Below are 13,674 nucleotides of genomic sequence, written 5' to 3' on the forward strand. Positions count from 1 at the left end.
TTGATCCCTTTAGCCTTAAGAAATAATTCCAACTCCTTCTTGAATATATTTAATAAACTGGCCTCCACCGCCCTCTGTGGCAAAGAATTCCACAGGTTCACCACTCTCTGGGTGAAGAAATTCCTCCTCATTTCAGTCCTAAATGGCTGACCCCTTATACTTAGACTATGACCCCTGGTTCTGGAATCCCCGGCCATCAGAAACATCCTTCCTGCATCTAGTCTGTCCAGGCCTGACAGAATTTTATAGGTTTCGATGAGATCCCCTCTCAATCTTCTAAACTCCAGTGAGTATAAGCCCAATCGACACAATCTCTCCTCATACGTCATTCCTGCCATCCCAGGTATCAGCTTGGTGAATCTTCGCTGCACTCCTTCCATGGCAAGAACGTCCTTCCTCAGGTAAGGTGACCAAAACTGCACACAATACTCAAGGTGCGGTCTCACCAAGGCCCTGTACAACTGTAGCAAGACATCCTTGTTCCTGTACTCGAACCCTCTTGCTACGAAGGCCAACATACCATTTGCCTTCTTAACCGCCTGCTGCACCTGCATGCTTACCTTCAGCGACCGGTGCACAAGAACACCCAGGTCTCTTTGCACTTCCCCTTCTCCCAATCTATTGCCATTCAAATAATAATTTGCCTTCCTGTTTTTGCCACCAAAGTGGATAACCTCACATTTGTCCACATTATAGTGCATTTGCCATGTTTCTGCCCAATCACCCAACCTGTCCAAATCGTACTGGAGTTTCACGACATCCTCCTCACAGCATACCCTCCCACCCAGCTTTGTGTCGTCTGCAAATTTGGAGATATTACATCCAATTCCCTCGTCCAGATCATTAATATATATTGTGAACAGCTGGGGTCCTAGGACCGATCCTTGTGGTACCCCACTAGTCACTACCTGCCACTCGGAAAACGACCCGTTTATTCCAACTCTTTGCTTTCTGTCCGCCAACCAGTTCTCTATCCAAGTCAATACCTTGCCCCCAATCCCATGTGCCTTAATTTTGCATGCTAATCTCTTATGTGGGACCTTATCGAAAGCCTTCTGAAAGTCCAAATAGACCACATCCACTGGTTCTCCCTTATTTATTTTACCAGTTACATCCTCAAAAAATTCCAGTAGATTAGTCAAGCATGATTTACCTTTTGTAAATCCATGTTGACTTTGTCCAATCCTGTCACTGCTTTCCAAGTGCTCTGCTATTACATCTTTTGTAATGGACTCTAGCATTTTCCCCACTACCGATGTCAGGCTTACCGGTCTATAATTCCCCGCTTTTTCTCTACCACCTTTTTTGAATAGTGGGGTAACATTAGCTACCCTCCAATCCATGGGTACTGTTCCAGAGTCTATCGAGTTCTGAAAGATGACCAGCAATGCATCTACTATTTCTAGGGCCACTTCCTTAAGTACCCTGGGATGTAGATTATCAGGCCCTGGGGATTTATCGGCCTTCAGTCCCATCAATTTTCCTAACACCATTTCCCTACAAATACTGATTTCTTTCAGTTCCACCCTTTCATCAGGCATCTCTGGGAGGTTATTTGTGTCCTCCTTTGTGAAGACAGAACCAAAAAATGTATTTAGTTGGTCGGCCATTTCTTTGTTCCCCATTATAAATTCCCCTGATTCTGACTGCAAGGGACCTACGCTTGACTTCACCAATCTTTTTCTCTTCACATATCTATAAAAGCTTTTACAGTCAGTTTTTATGTTCCCTGCAAGCTTACTCTCATATTCTATTTTCCCTTTCTTAATTAATCCCTTTGTCCTCCTTTGTTGAATCCTAAACTGTTCCCAATCCTCAGGATTATTGCTTTTTCTGGCCAATTTATATGTCCTCTCCTTGGATTTTATGCTATCCCTAATTTCCCTTGTTAGCCACGGTTGAGTCACCTTTTTTGTTTTATTTTTATGCCAAACTGGGATGAACAAATTCTGTAGCTCATCCATTCGGTCTTTGAATGTTTGCCATTGCCTATCCACCGTCAACCCTTTGAGTGCCATTCCCCAATCAATCCTACCCAACTCGCTCCTCAGACCATCGTAGTTTCCTTTATTTAAATTGAGGACGCTAGTCTCTGAGTCAACTACTTCATTCTCCATCTTAATGAAGAATTCTATCATATTATGATTGCTCCGACCCAAGGGGCCTCGTACAACAAGATTGCTGATTAATCCTTTCTCGTTACATAATACCCAGTCTAAGATGGCCTGATCTCTGGTTGGTTCCTCGACATATTGGTCCAGGAAACCATCCCGTAAACACTCCAGGAATTCCTCCTCCACAGTATTGTTACTAATTTGGTTGGCCCAATCTATATGTAGATTAAAGTCACCCATGATGACTGCTGTGCCCTTATTGCACGCTTCTTTAATTTCCCTTTTCATGCCATCCCCAACCTTCGCCTTACTGTTTGGAAGTCTATATACCACTCCCACTAACGTTTTTTTCCCCTTGGTATTTCTCAATTCTACCCATACAGATTCCACATCATCAGATCTAATATCCTTCATTACAATTGTGTTAATCCCTTCTTTAACCAGTAATGCTACCCCACCTCCCTTTCCTTTTTGCCTATCTTTCCTGAATATCGAATACCCCTGGATGTTGAGTTCCCAGTCTTGGCCATCCTTGAGCCACGTTTCCGTAATCCCAACCAAATCGTATTCGTTTACCTCTATTTGCGCAGCCAATTCATCCACCTTATTACAAATGCTCCTTGCATTAAGACACAAAGCCTTCAGGCTTGTTTTTTTAATGCTCTTAGACCTATTAGAATTATTATTTACTGTGGCCATGTTTGATTTAAACCGTTGATTTCTCTGACTGCCGCTTTTGTTTTTCTCCTTCCTATCTTTTGCTTTTATCCTTGTTTCCCTTTCCTCTGTCTCCCTGCTCAGGTTCCCAACCCCCTGCCATTTTAGTTTAAACCCTCCCCCACAGCACTAGCAAACACCCCCCCTAGGACATCAGTTCCAGCCCTGCCCAGGTGCAAACTGTCCGGTTTGAACCGGTTACAATGTCCCAGGAACTTGAATCCCTCCCCCTGGCACCATTCCTCTAGCCACGTATTCATCTGAAGTATCCTTCTATTTCTACTCTGACTAACACGTGGCACTGGTAGCAATCCTGAGATTACTACCTTTGCGGTCCTGTTTTTTAATTTATCGCCTAACTCCCTATAATCCGCTTTTAGGACCTCATCCCGCTTTTTACCTATATCGTTGCTGCCTATATGCACCACGACAACTGGCTGTTCACCCTCCCCTTCCAAGATGTTCTGCAGCCGCTCGGAGACATCCTTGACCCTTGCACCAGGGAGGCAACACACCATCCTGGAGTCTCGTTTGCAGCCGCAGAAATGCCTATCTATTCCCCTTACAATAGAATCCCCTATTACTATAGCTCTACCCCTCTTTTTCCTCCCATTCTGTGCAGCAGAGCCACCCCTGGTGCCAGGAAGTTGGCTGCTGCTGCCTTCCTCTGATAAGCCACCCCCCCAACAGTACCCAAAGTGGTGTATCTGTTGGAGAGGGGGATGGCCACAGGGGACCCCTGCACTACCTGCCTGCGCCTAGTACTCTGCCTGTTGGTCACCCGTTCGCTTTCTTCCTGTCCAACCTCTACCTGCGGTGTGTCCAACTCCGTAAACGTGCTATTCACGCTGTCCTGAGCCCCGTGAACGCTCCAGTATGCATCCAATCGCAGCTCCAGTGCCGCAATGCGGTCTGTCAGTAGCTGCAGCTGGATGCACTTCCTGCACATGTAGTTGTCAGGGACACAGGAAGTGTCCCTGATTTCCCACATATCGCAGGAGGAGCATATCACGTGGCCCAGCTGTCCTGCCATGACTTACCCTTTAATTAATTGAATTTAAATTAAATCAATCAATCCCACTAATTACACTACAGTTAACTGGTTTACCAACAGTCCCCGCTACACCAGAGAGATCTAAGCTTCAGAGACAGATGTAAGGTCAGACAACTTCAGTCTCTGACCTGTGAATGTTTTGCTGCCCTTCTGGACAAGATGATTTGACCTGCATTTAAATTGTCCTTAGTCAGAACTCCATACGCTGAATGGTGTGGTGAGTTAGAACACTTCTCCCAATGATGACAGTGTAGAGGGAGCATTGCTCTGTACCTCTCCTGGGAGTGTTTGATGGGGCAGTGTAGAAGGAACTTTACATCTAACTTGTGCTGTACCTATCCTGGGAGTGTTTGATTTTGACATTAGGTCCCATTCTCCAACATTGACAGCCTTGCATTTGGTTAAGTAATGAACTTTCATATAACAACACACCAAGAAATAGACAATGAAGACATAAACCCTTGAATCATTTTTAATTGAGATTAATCATTCCAAATTTCTCAATTGTCTTTAAGAAAATGATTATTTCAGGCTTAAAGGAATAAGGTCAAATCACAAAGTAGGTAAATTTAATTTGCATTTGATAATTCTTATATATATATATACACGTAGTTTTATTGATGGATATAATCCCTGCAGAACTTGTTATCACATTCACATTCTTTGAACACAGTGTACTCCTTGGGTTTCCTGGCACCCATTTCACAATGCAGCGATGCAGTCCTTGTCTCTGAAGTCTTTGGCACACAGCAGCTACATTTGCGCATGATGCGATCTGTCATTGCATTGTACCTGTCAATTAAAAACCAGGATTAGTCATTGCAATGGGAAAGAATCTCATGGTAATATCTGCCGATTTAAAAAAAACTGTTGCATTATTGTTTCATTGGAGTCGTACAAATGTTTGAGAATTCCATGCCTCCTAAACCATTCCAATTTTAGAAGCATTCTCAAAGAACAAGCCTTGTGTTTTCTGTTTTGTCACCTGTGTGAAATGTTGACAGTTGCAAGTAGAAAGCACTTGCATAATTGGATCGAAGTATCCTATTTATTGGCTGAGTTAACTCAGTTTAAATAAAAACAGGGAAATGCTTGAAGTGCACAGCAGGTTGATCATCTGAAACACGTAATTCTGAAGCGGGGTTGGACTTGAAATGTTGACATATCTTTCTGGTTCAGATGCTGTTTCACCTGCTGTGCATTTCCAGCTTTTTAATCTCACACTTGACTCTTGTGTTTATTTGCATTCCAGTACGCTGAGGCTCAGTAAACCCGCCTGCCTGAGCTGGACCAAAATGATTTGGCTGTCCCACTGAACCTGTGGGTTAACCTTTAGAAAATCAGTTCCCAGCATATCCCACTTCCCCCATCCTTGTCTACTTGTTCTGTACTGTACAAGATAGTGATTATAGATGCATTAGATTATGATGTAATGTTGTATAGGTGCAGTTTAACTTGTCAGGGTAAATGGTGATAAGGGAACGGTAGCGTAGTGGTAATGTCACTGGACCAGTAATCCAGAGGCCTGGGCTGATGATCCAGAAACTGTTGTGTATGTACCTTTAAGGGAATAACTGGTCTTAGACTGCAGTACTGGCAGTGACCACCCCTGTATAAAAGGCCCTAGCAGGCTTCTGTAGTTTCAGTTTCAAGCTGCCTCTTGTTCAGTAAAGTACCTGTTAAACTGTTCTCCCGAAGTCCGTGTATTATTGAGGCGCGGACTTTACAGTGGCGACGAGTAAGTTCGAACTCACCTGCAGTGTGGCATCATCTCACGGGGATCTCGCCTGAAAGGAAGGTCCTGGAAGGTCGTAGTCTGAGCAACGGGCGTCGACCGAGGGCAACCGCCCAAAGAATCCATCGGTGTTTGGAGAATTGCGGGAGAGACTGTGGTTCCAGGGAATCGTGCTGGTAGCAGGTAGCACGCTGACCCTTCCGGACTGCGGCGGGCTCAAGCTCGATCGAGCGGCTCTACAAATCGGGCCGTGCAGCGTCGCCGGGAAAAGAAAAGAGAGAGAGGGTGGAGCGCACAGGGCACGGTCGGTGCTCGAGAACAGGACAGCGGAGAGAAACTAAACGGGGGGGAAGGAAAGCGAGACGCGCCGAAGCTGCGGGTCGCCGCCATTACCCCGTAGAACGCTAGGAGCAGCGTGGCAGTAAGGGGAAGAAGCAAAAGCGCGGGAGGCGCCATTTTATCCCGTTGGGGAAGAAGCAAAAGCGCGGGAGGCGCCATTTTATTCCATTGGGGAAGAAGCAAAAGCGCGGGAGGCGCCATTTCAAATCGCCCAAGATGCCGAAAAGTGGCAGTATCACTGCTTTCGACAACGAGGTAGAAGACTGGACCTCGTATGTGGAAAGAATTGAAGTGTACTGCAAGGCAAATGAGGTGGCTGATGGAAAGAGGGCGTCGGTATTATTAAATCTGATGGGTGCGAGCACGTACGGCCTATTGCGGAATTTAATTACCCCAGCTAAACCAATGGAGAAAAGTTTTGAGGAGATTGTTCATATCTTACAGGAACATCTAAGCCCTACACCACTGCTGATAGCAGAAAGATTCAAGTTCCATAAAAGAAACCAGCACAAAGATGAGAGCAATGCTGACTATCTTACGGAACTACGCAAGTTATCGAAGCACTGCCAGTTCGGAGCAGGACTGGCAGACACCTTATGGGATAAGTTTGTCTGCGGGCTCCAGAGTGAAGGAACCCAGAAACGACTACTTTCAAAAAAGGACCCGACACTAGAACAGGCTTTCAGCGTGGCAGTATCCTACGAAGCAGCAGCACGGGGAGCTGCGGAAATACAACAGAAACCACAAGAATACAGCGCTAACGAAATGGCGTATGGAGCCGACAAGTGCTATCGCTGCGGCAGAACAACCCATGAGCAGAAGGACTGCTGGTTTAAAGACAAATATGGTAAGATTTAAGGTGGTCATGGAAAAGGACAGGGATGGGCCGGAAATAAAGGTTCTAAATTGGGGGAAGGCCGATTTTAATAGGATAAGGCAGGATCTGGCCAAAATGGACTGGGATCAGCTACTTGTAGGAAAATCCGCATCGGAGCAATGGGAGGCTTTCAGAAGGGAGATTGAGATCATACAAGGGCAACATGTTCCCATAAAGGTCAAGAGTGGTTCCAAAAACCACAGGGAACCGTGGATGTCAGGGGATATACGGGAATGGATTAGGAAAAAAAGGAGGGCTTTTGGTAGATACAAAAGGCTAAAGACGGAGGAAGCCCTAGAGGAGTACAAAAAGTGCAGGGGGATACTTAAAAAAGAAATTAGGAGATCAAGGAGGGGCCATGAAATAACACTGGCGAGCAAAATAAAGGAAAATCCGAAGATGTTTTATAAGTATATTAAGGGTAAAAGGATAACTAGGGAAAAAATAGGGCCCATTAGGGACAAAAGTGGCAATCTGTGTGTGGAGCCGGAAGATGTAGGAGGGGTTCTAAATGAATTTTTTGCATCTGTTTTCACTATGGAGAAGGACGACGTAGACATAGAAATAGGGCAGGGGGACTGTGATATGCTCGAACATATTAACATCGAGAGGGAGGAGGTATTGGCGGTTTTAGCTGGCCTAAAAATGGATAAATCCCCAGGCCCCGATGAAATGTACCCCAGGCTGCTGTGTGAGGCAAAGGAGGAGATTGCGGGGGCTCTAACACATATATTCAGGACCTCTCTGGCCACAGGGGATGTGCCAGAGGACTGGAGAACCGCTAATGTAGTACCATTATTCAAGAAGGGTAGTAGGGAAAAACCGGGGAACTACAGGCCAGTGAGCCTAACATCAGTGGTAGGAAAATTACTGGAAAAAATCCTGAGGGACAAAATTTGTCTCCACTTGGAGAGGCAAGGATTAATCAGGGATAGTCAACATGGCTTTGTCAAGGGAAGATCATGTCTGACTAATTTGATTGAATTTTTTGAGGGGGTGACTAGGTGTGTGGATGAGGGTAACGCAGTGGATGTGGTATACATGGATTTCAGTAAGGCCTTCGATAAAGTCCCGCACAGGAGACTGGTCAAGAAGGTAAGAGCCCATGGAATCCAGGGTGCCTTGGCACATTGGATACAAAACTGGCTTAGTGGCAGAAGGCAGAGGGTGATGGTCGAAGGTTGTTTTTGTGACTGGAAACCTGTGGCCAGTGGGGTACCACAGGGATCGGTGCTGGGTCCCTTGCTGTTTGTGGTCTACATTAATGACTTGGATATGAATGTAAAGGGTATGATCAGTAAATTCGCGGATGATACTAAAATTGGTAGGGTGGTAAATAGCGAGGAGGGTAGCCTCAGTCTGCAGAACGATATAGATGGGTTGGTCAGATGGGCGGAACAGTGGCAAATGGAATTTAACCCGGAAAAGTGCGAGGTGATGCACTTTGGGGGGTCTAACAAGGCAAGGGCATACACAATGAATGGTAAGACCCTAGGCAAGACGGAGGGTCAGAGGGATCTGGGTGTGCAGGTACACAGATCCCTGAAGGCGGCGGAACAGGTGGATAAGGTGGTAAAAAAGGCATATGGGATACTTGCCTTCATTAGCCGAGGCATAGAATATAAGAGCAAGGAGGTTATGATGGAGCTGTATAAAACACTGGTTAGGCCACAGCTGGAATACTGTGTGCAGTTCTGGTCGCCACACTACAGGAAAGATGTGATCGCGTTAGAGAGGGTGCAGAGGAGGTTCACCAGGATGTTACCAGGGCTGGAGCGCTTCAGCTATGAAGAGAGACTGGGCAGATTGGGTTTGTTTTCCTTGGAGCAGAGGAGGCTGAGGGGGGACATGATTGAGGTGTACAAAATTGTGAGGGGCATAGATAGGATGGATGCTGAGGAGCTTTTCCCCTTAGTAGAGGGGTCAATAACTAGGGGGCATAGATTCAAGGTAAAGGGAGGGAGGTTTAGAGGGGATTTGAGAAAGAACTTTTTCACCCAGAGGGTGGTTGGAGTCTGGAACTCACTGCCTGAAAGGGTTGTGGAGGCAGAAACCCTCACAACATTTAAGAAGCATTTGGATGAGCATTTGAAATGCCATAGCATACAAGGCTACGGGCCAAATGCTGGAATATGGGATTAGATTAGACAGGGCTTGATGGCCGGCATGGACACGATGGGCCGAAGGGCCTCTATCTGTGCTGTATTACTCTATGACTCTATGACTCTATATGCAGGCAATGCGGGAAAATGGGACATATAGCAAGAGTCTGCAGGTCGGGAAAGAAGACCAACACGACAAGAACTACTAAGGAACAGTACAGGAAAGTAAAGAAACTGACAGATAGTAGTTCAGAAGATCAGGAGAGTGATAAGGACTCCGGGAGTAGGCGACTAAGTTGTTTAAAGTTACACAACGTGATCGCAAAAGAAGATCACCGAACCATTTGGGTCACCCTCATGATAGCAGAGTCCCCAGTGAAGATGGAATTGGACACAGGATCAGCCCTAACTGTCATGAATCGACGAGACTATGAGCGGTTATTCTCACACATACCCTTGAAGGACATGTCCATTGTATTGAAGACATACACGGGGCAAAAGGTCTACCCCAGAGGAAAAATAAGGGTGCCAGTTGAATATAACGGAAAGGAAACACAGAAACTATACATGTATATACTACGAGATGGAGGACCACCATTATTAGGACGTGAATGGATCCGAAGACTACAATTGGATTGGCATTCCATTCTGGCACTAACTGTGACTGACAAAAAAGATGATGACGTCGCACCTGGACGTCTGGCACAAATTCTATCTGACACAGAAGAGGTGTTCCAACAAGGACTTGGGACTCTAAAAGGAGTAAAGGCAACCATATAGATTGAGGATAACGCAACCCCAAAATTTTTCAAGGCCAGACCGGTGCCATACGCGATCCGCCCAGCTGTGGAAGCTGAACTGGAGAGTCTGGAGCGTTCGGGGGTGCTGTCTAAGGTGGACTGGAGCGAGTGGGCCACACCCATCGTTCCTGTAATGAAGAAAGCATTAAGCAGCACGCCTGGGGAGCCAAGGAATGTTCGCGTCTGTGGGGACTTCAAGGTGACTGTGACACAGTACAGTATCCGCTTCCGCGGATAGAAGATATTTTCACCTCACTATCTGGAGGGAAACGTTTTACAAAGATTGACCTGGCTCAAGCGTATCTACAAATGGAGGTGGAAGAAGCACCTAGGAAATACCTCACGATAAACACTCACAAAGGCCTTTAGCAGTACAATCGACTGGTATTTGGGGTAGCATCGGCCCCGGCTATGTGGCAGAGGGCAATGGAACAAGTCCTGCAAGGGATCCCGGGGACCCAGTGTTATTTGGACGACACCCTGGTTACGGGCGAAAATGACAATGAACACCTTGCCAACCTGGAACAGGTGCTCATGAGATTGCAGGAATATGGGCTACGAGCCAACCGTCCCAAATGCGAGTTCTTCAGGAGACAAATCTCGTATTGTGGCCACATGATTGATGAGGAAGGGTTGCATAAGTCGCCGGACAAGATTGAGGCTGTAGTCAAGGCTCCAGCACCAGAATATCTGTTGCAACTGAGGTCGTTCCTCGGGTTGGTGAACTACTACCATAAGTTCTTGCCGAATTTATCTACAATTCTGCACCCACTGAACGCCCTCCTTCAAACTGGTGTAACATGGAAATGGAGTGATGAGTGTAAGCATGCCTTTCAGGAATGTAAATGCCAAATCACTTCAAAAGAAGTATTGGCCCACTACAACCCAACACTACCGATTCAGTTGGCATGTGATGCGTCACCTTACGGCATTGGAGCGGTGCTGTCACACAAATTCCGTGACGGTTCAGAGAGGCCAATAGCCTTTGCATCGCACTCGCTAACCTCAGCCGAGCGTAACTACGCCCAGATTGACAGGGAGGCCCTCAGCCTGGTGTGGGGGGTGAAGAAGTTCAATCACTATCTGCACGGGCAGAAATTCACCCTACTGACTGATCATCAACCCCTGGTCTCAATTTTTAACCCAAAGAAGGGCGTTCCAGCGATGACGGCGCAACGGCTGCAAAGATGGTCACTTTTTCTAGGGGCACATCAGTATGACATAGAGTACAAAGGTACGAAACAACATGGAAACGCTGATGGTGTAGTGTATGTACCTGTAAGAGCCCCTGTGTACTGTAATACCAGTAGTGACCACTCGGGTATATAAGCCTGTATAGCGTCTTGTATTTTTTAGTTCACCTCCAGACTTTGTTCAGTAAACACCTGTTAAACCAACTCCTGCATTCCGTGTCTCCATTAACACACGGATACAACAGTGGCGACGAATTGGAAATGGACTTACCTGCAATTCGGCAGCACCTCAAGGAGATCGATTCCTCAGTCGAAGGTCAAAGAAAAAAAAAAACAGTGGTTTCACCAGCTAGCCGGGCTGGTGGCAGGTACTGCACTAATCCTTCCTGGGCGGCGGGCTGGGGCTCGATCGGGTGGCTCTGCAGCAGGGCCGAGCAGCGAGTCGGAAGGTGGAGGCAAACAGAGACGGAGGGGGGAGCACTCGGGAGACAGCCGGCGCTGCAAAGCAGGTCGGCGTTCGGACCAAGCAGAGGGAGGGAAAAGTCCCAGAGAGTCCGGCGGGAACGAGTCTCCAACTATTAAAAATATGTGTAAATAAAAACCGCGGAGAACAGCGTTGTCAGCAGCGGCAGCGGCGGGAAAGCGCGGGAGACGCCATTTTTTCTCGGCAGGGAAGAAAGGAAAGCGCGGGAGGCGCCATTTTTTGATTTTCAGGATGCCTAAGACTGGCAATATTATTGCTTTCGATAGTGATATAGAGGATTGGACCACATATGTGGAAAGAGTGGAGGTATATTGCACAGCGAATGAAGTAGAGGATGATAAAAAGGCATCGGTACTTCTAAATCTGATGGGCATAAGGACATACGGGCTGTTACGAAACTTAATCACTCCAGCTAAACCGATGGACAAGAATTTTAAGGAGATTGTTGATACCCTACAGGAGCACTTAAACCCAACACCACTGCTGATAGCGGAACGATTCAAATTCTTCAGGAGGAATCAGCACAAGAATGAAAGTAACGCTGATTACCTCACCGAATTAAGAAAGCTGTCAAAGCACTGCCAATTCGGGGCAGGACTGGCAGATTTGCTACGAGACAAATTCGTCTGCGGTCTCCTAAGTGAAGGAACACAGAAAAGGCTACTTTCTGAGAAAGATTTGACACTGGACAAGGCTTTCAGTGTGGCTGTATCATACGAAGCAGCAGCAAGAGGAGCTGCAGAGATACAGCAAAAGCCACAGGACTTCGGCACCCATGAAATGACACGGGGTTTCGAGAGATGTTATCGCTGCGGCAGATCCACCCATGACCAGAGGGACTGCTTGTTCAAGGACAAAGCATGCAGGCAATGCAGAAAGATGGGACACATTGCACATGTATGCCGATCTGGAAACAAAAAATCCACTGACAGAAAAAAAATCAATAAGGAAAAGTACAGAAAGGTACAAATGATGACGGACAGTAGCTCCGAAGACCAGAAGAGCGATAGCGACTCCGGAAACAAGAGACTAAGCTGTCTCAAATTACATAATGTAATTGCCAAAGAAGATTACCAGACCATTTGGGTTACCCTCACGATAGCGGGGTCTCCAGTTAAAATGGAGCTAGATACAGGATCAGCTCTGACCGTCATAAGTCGACGGGATTACGAGCGGCTATTTCCGCATATACCTTTGAAAGACACATCCATTATCTTGAAGACATATACGGGGCAGAAAGTATACCCCAGAGGGAAAATAAGGGTGCCTGTTGTATACAACGGCAAGGAAATACAGAAGTTGTATTTATACGTTCTGCAAGATGGTGGTCCACCGTTGTTGGGATGTGAATGGATCAGGAAGATACGTTTAGACTGGCACTCCATTCAGGCACTGACGGTGACCAGTAAGAAAAAAAATGATGATGACGTCATACCTGAACGATTAAAAGACATCTTGGCTAACGCCAAAGAAGTGTTTCAACAGGAACTAGGAACCTTGAAAGGCGTCACTGCCTCAATAAAAGTGGAAGATGCGGCAATTCCCAAGTTTTTTAAGGCAAGGCCGGTGCCATACGCAATTCGTCCAGCAGTCGAGGCAGAGCTGGAGAATTTGGAAAAAGCAGGCGTGTTATCCAAGGTAGATTGGAGCGAGTGGGCAACACCCATCGTCCCGGTCATGTAGAAAACGTTGAATAATGATAAATCTGAAGAACAGAGAAAAATTCGCATCTGTGGGGACTTCAAGGTGACTGTAAACCCGGCCCTTCACACGATACAGTATCCTCTTCAGAGGATAGAAGATATTTTCGCCTCACTATCTGGAGGGAAACGTTTCACCAAAATTGACTTGGCACAGGCATATCTACAGATGGAGGTTGAGGAGGCCTCTAAAAAGTATCTCACGATAAACACACACAAAGGCCTGTACCAGTACAATCGACTGGTTTTCGGAGTAGCATCAGCTCCAGCTATCTGGCAAAGAGCTATGGAGCAAGTCCTGCAAGGGATTCCGAGGACTCAATGCTACCTAGACGACATCCTTGTAACAGGAGAAAACGACAATGAGCACCTTGCCAATTTGGAGCAGGTGCTCACTAGGCTGAGAGAACGGGGCCTACGAGCAAATCGCCCCAAGTGTGAATTTTTCCAGAAACAAATATCATATTGTGGCCATATAATTAACAAAGAAGGGTTGCATAAGTCACCTGAAAAATTGAAGCGGTCATAAAAGCCCCAGCACCTGAAAATGTCTCACAAT

General features: G+C 46.4%; 1 long non-coding RNA gene across 1 annotated transcript in view; it reads right to left on the reverse strand.

Moving 5' to 3' along the window:
* Positions 1 to 4,375: 4,375 nt before the first annotated feature.
* Positions 4,376 to 13,674, reverse strand: part of LOC147106527 (uncharacterized) — a 48,822-nt gene continuing 39,523 nt past the window's right edge. The window contains exon 3 of the long non-coding RNA XR_015081061.1: positions 4,376 to 4,677. This is a non-coding gene — a long non-coding RNA (uncharacterized LOC147106527). The remainder of the gene's footprint in view (positions 4,678 to 13,674) is intronic.

Source organism: Somniosus microcephalus, chromosome 15, assembly GCF_052327205.1.
Source record: "Somniosus microcephalus isolate GS21.2 chromosome 15, FLI_Smic_1.0, whole genome shotgun sequence".
NCBI lineage: Eukaryota > Metazoa > Chordata > Chondrichthyes > Squaliformes > Somniosidae > Somniosus > Somniosus microcephalus.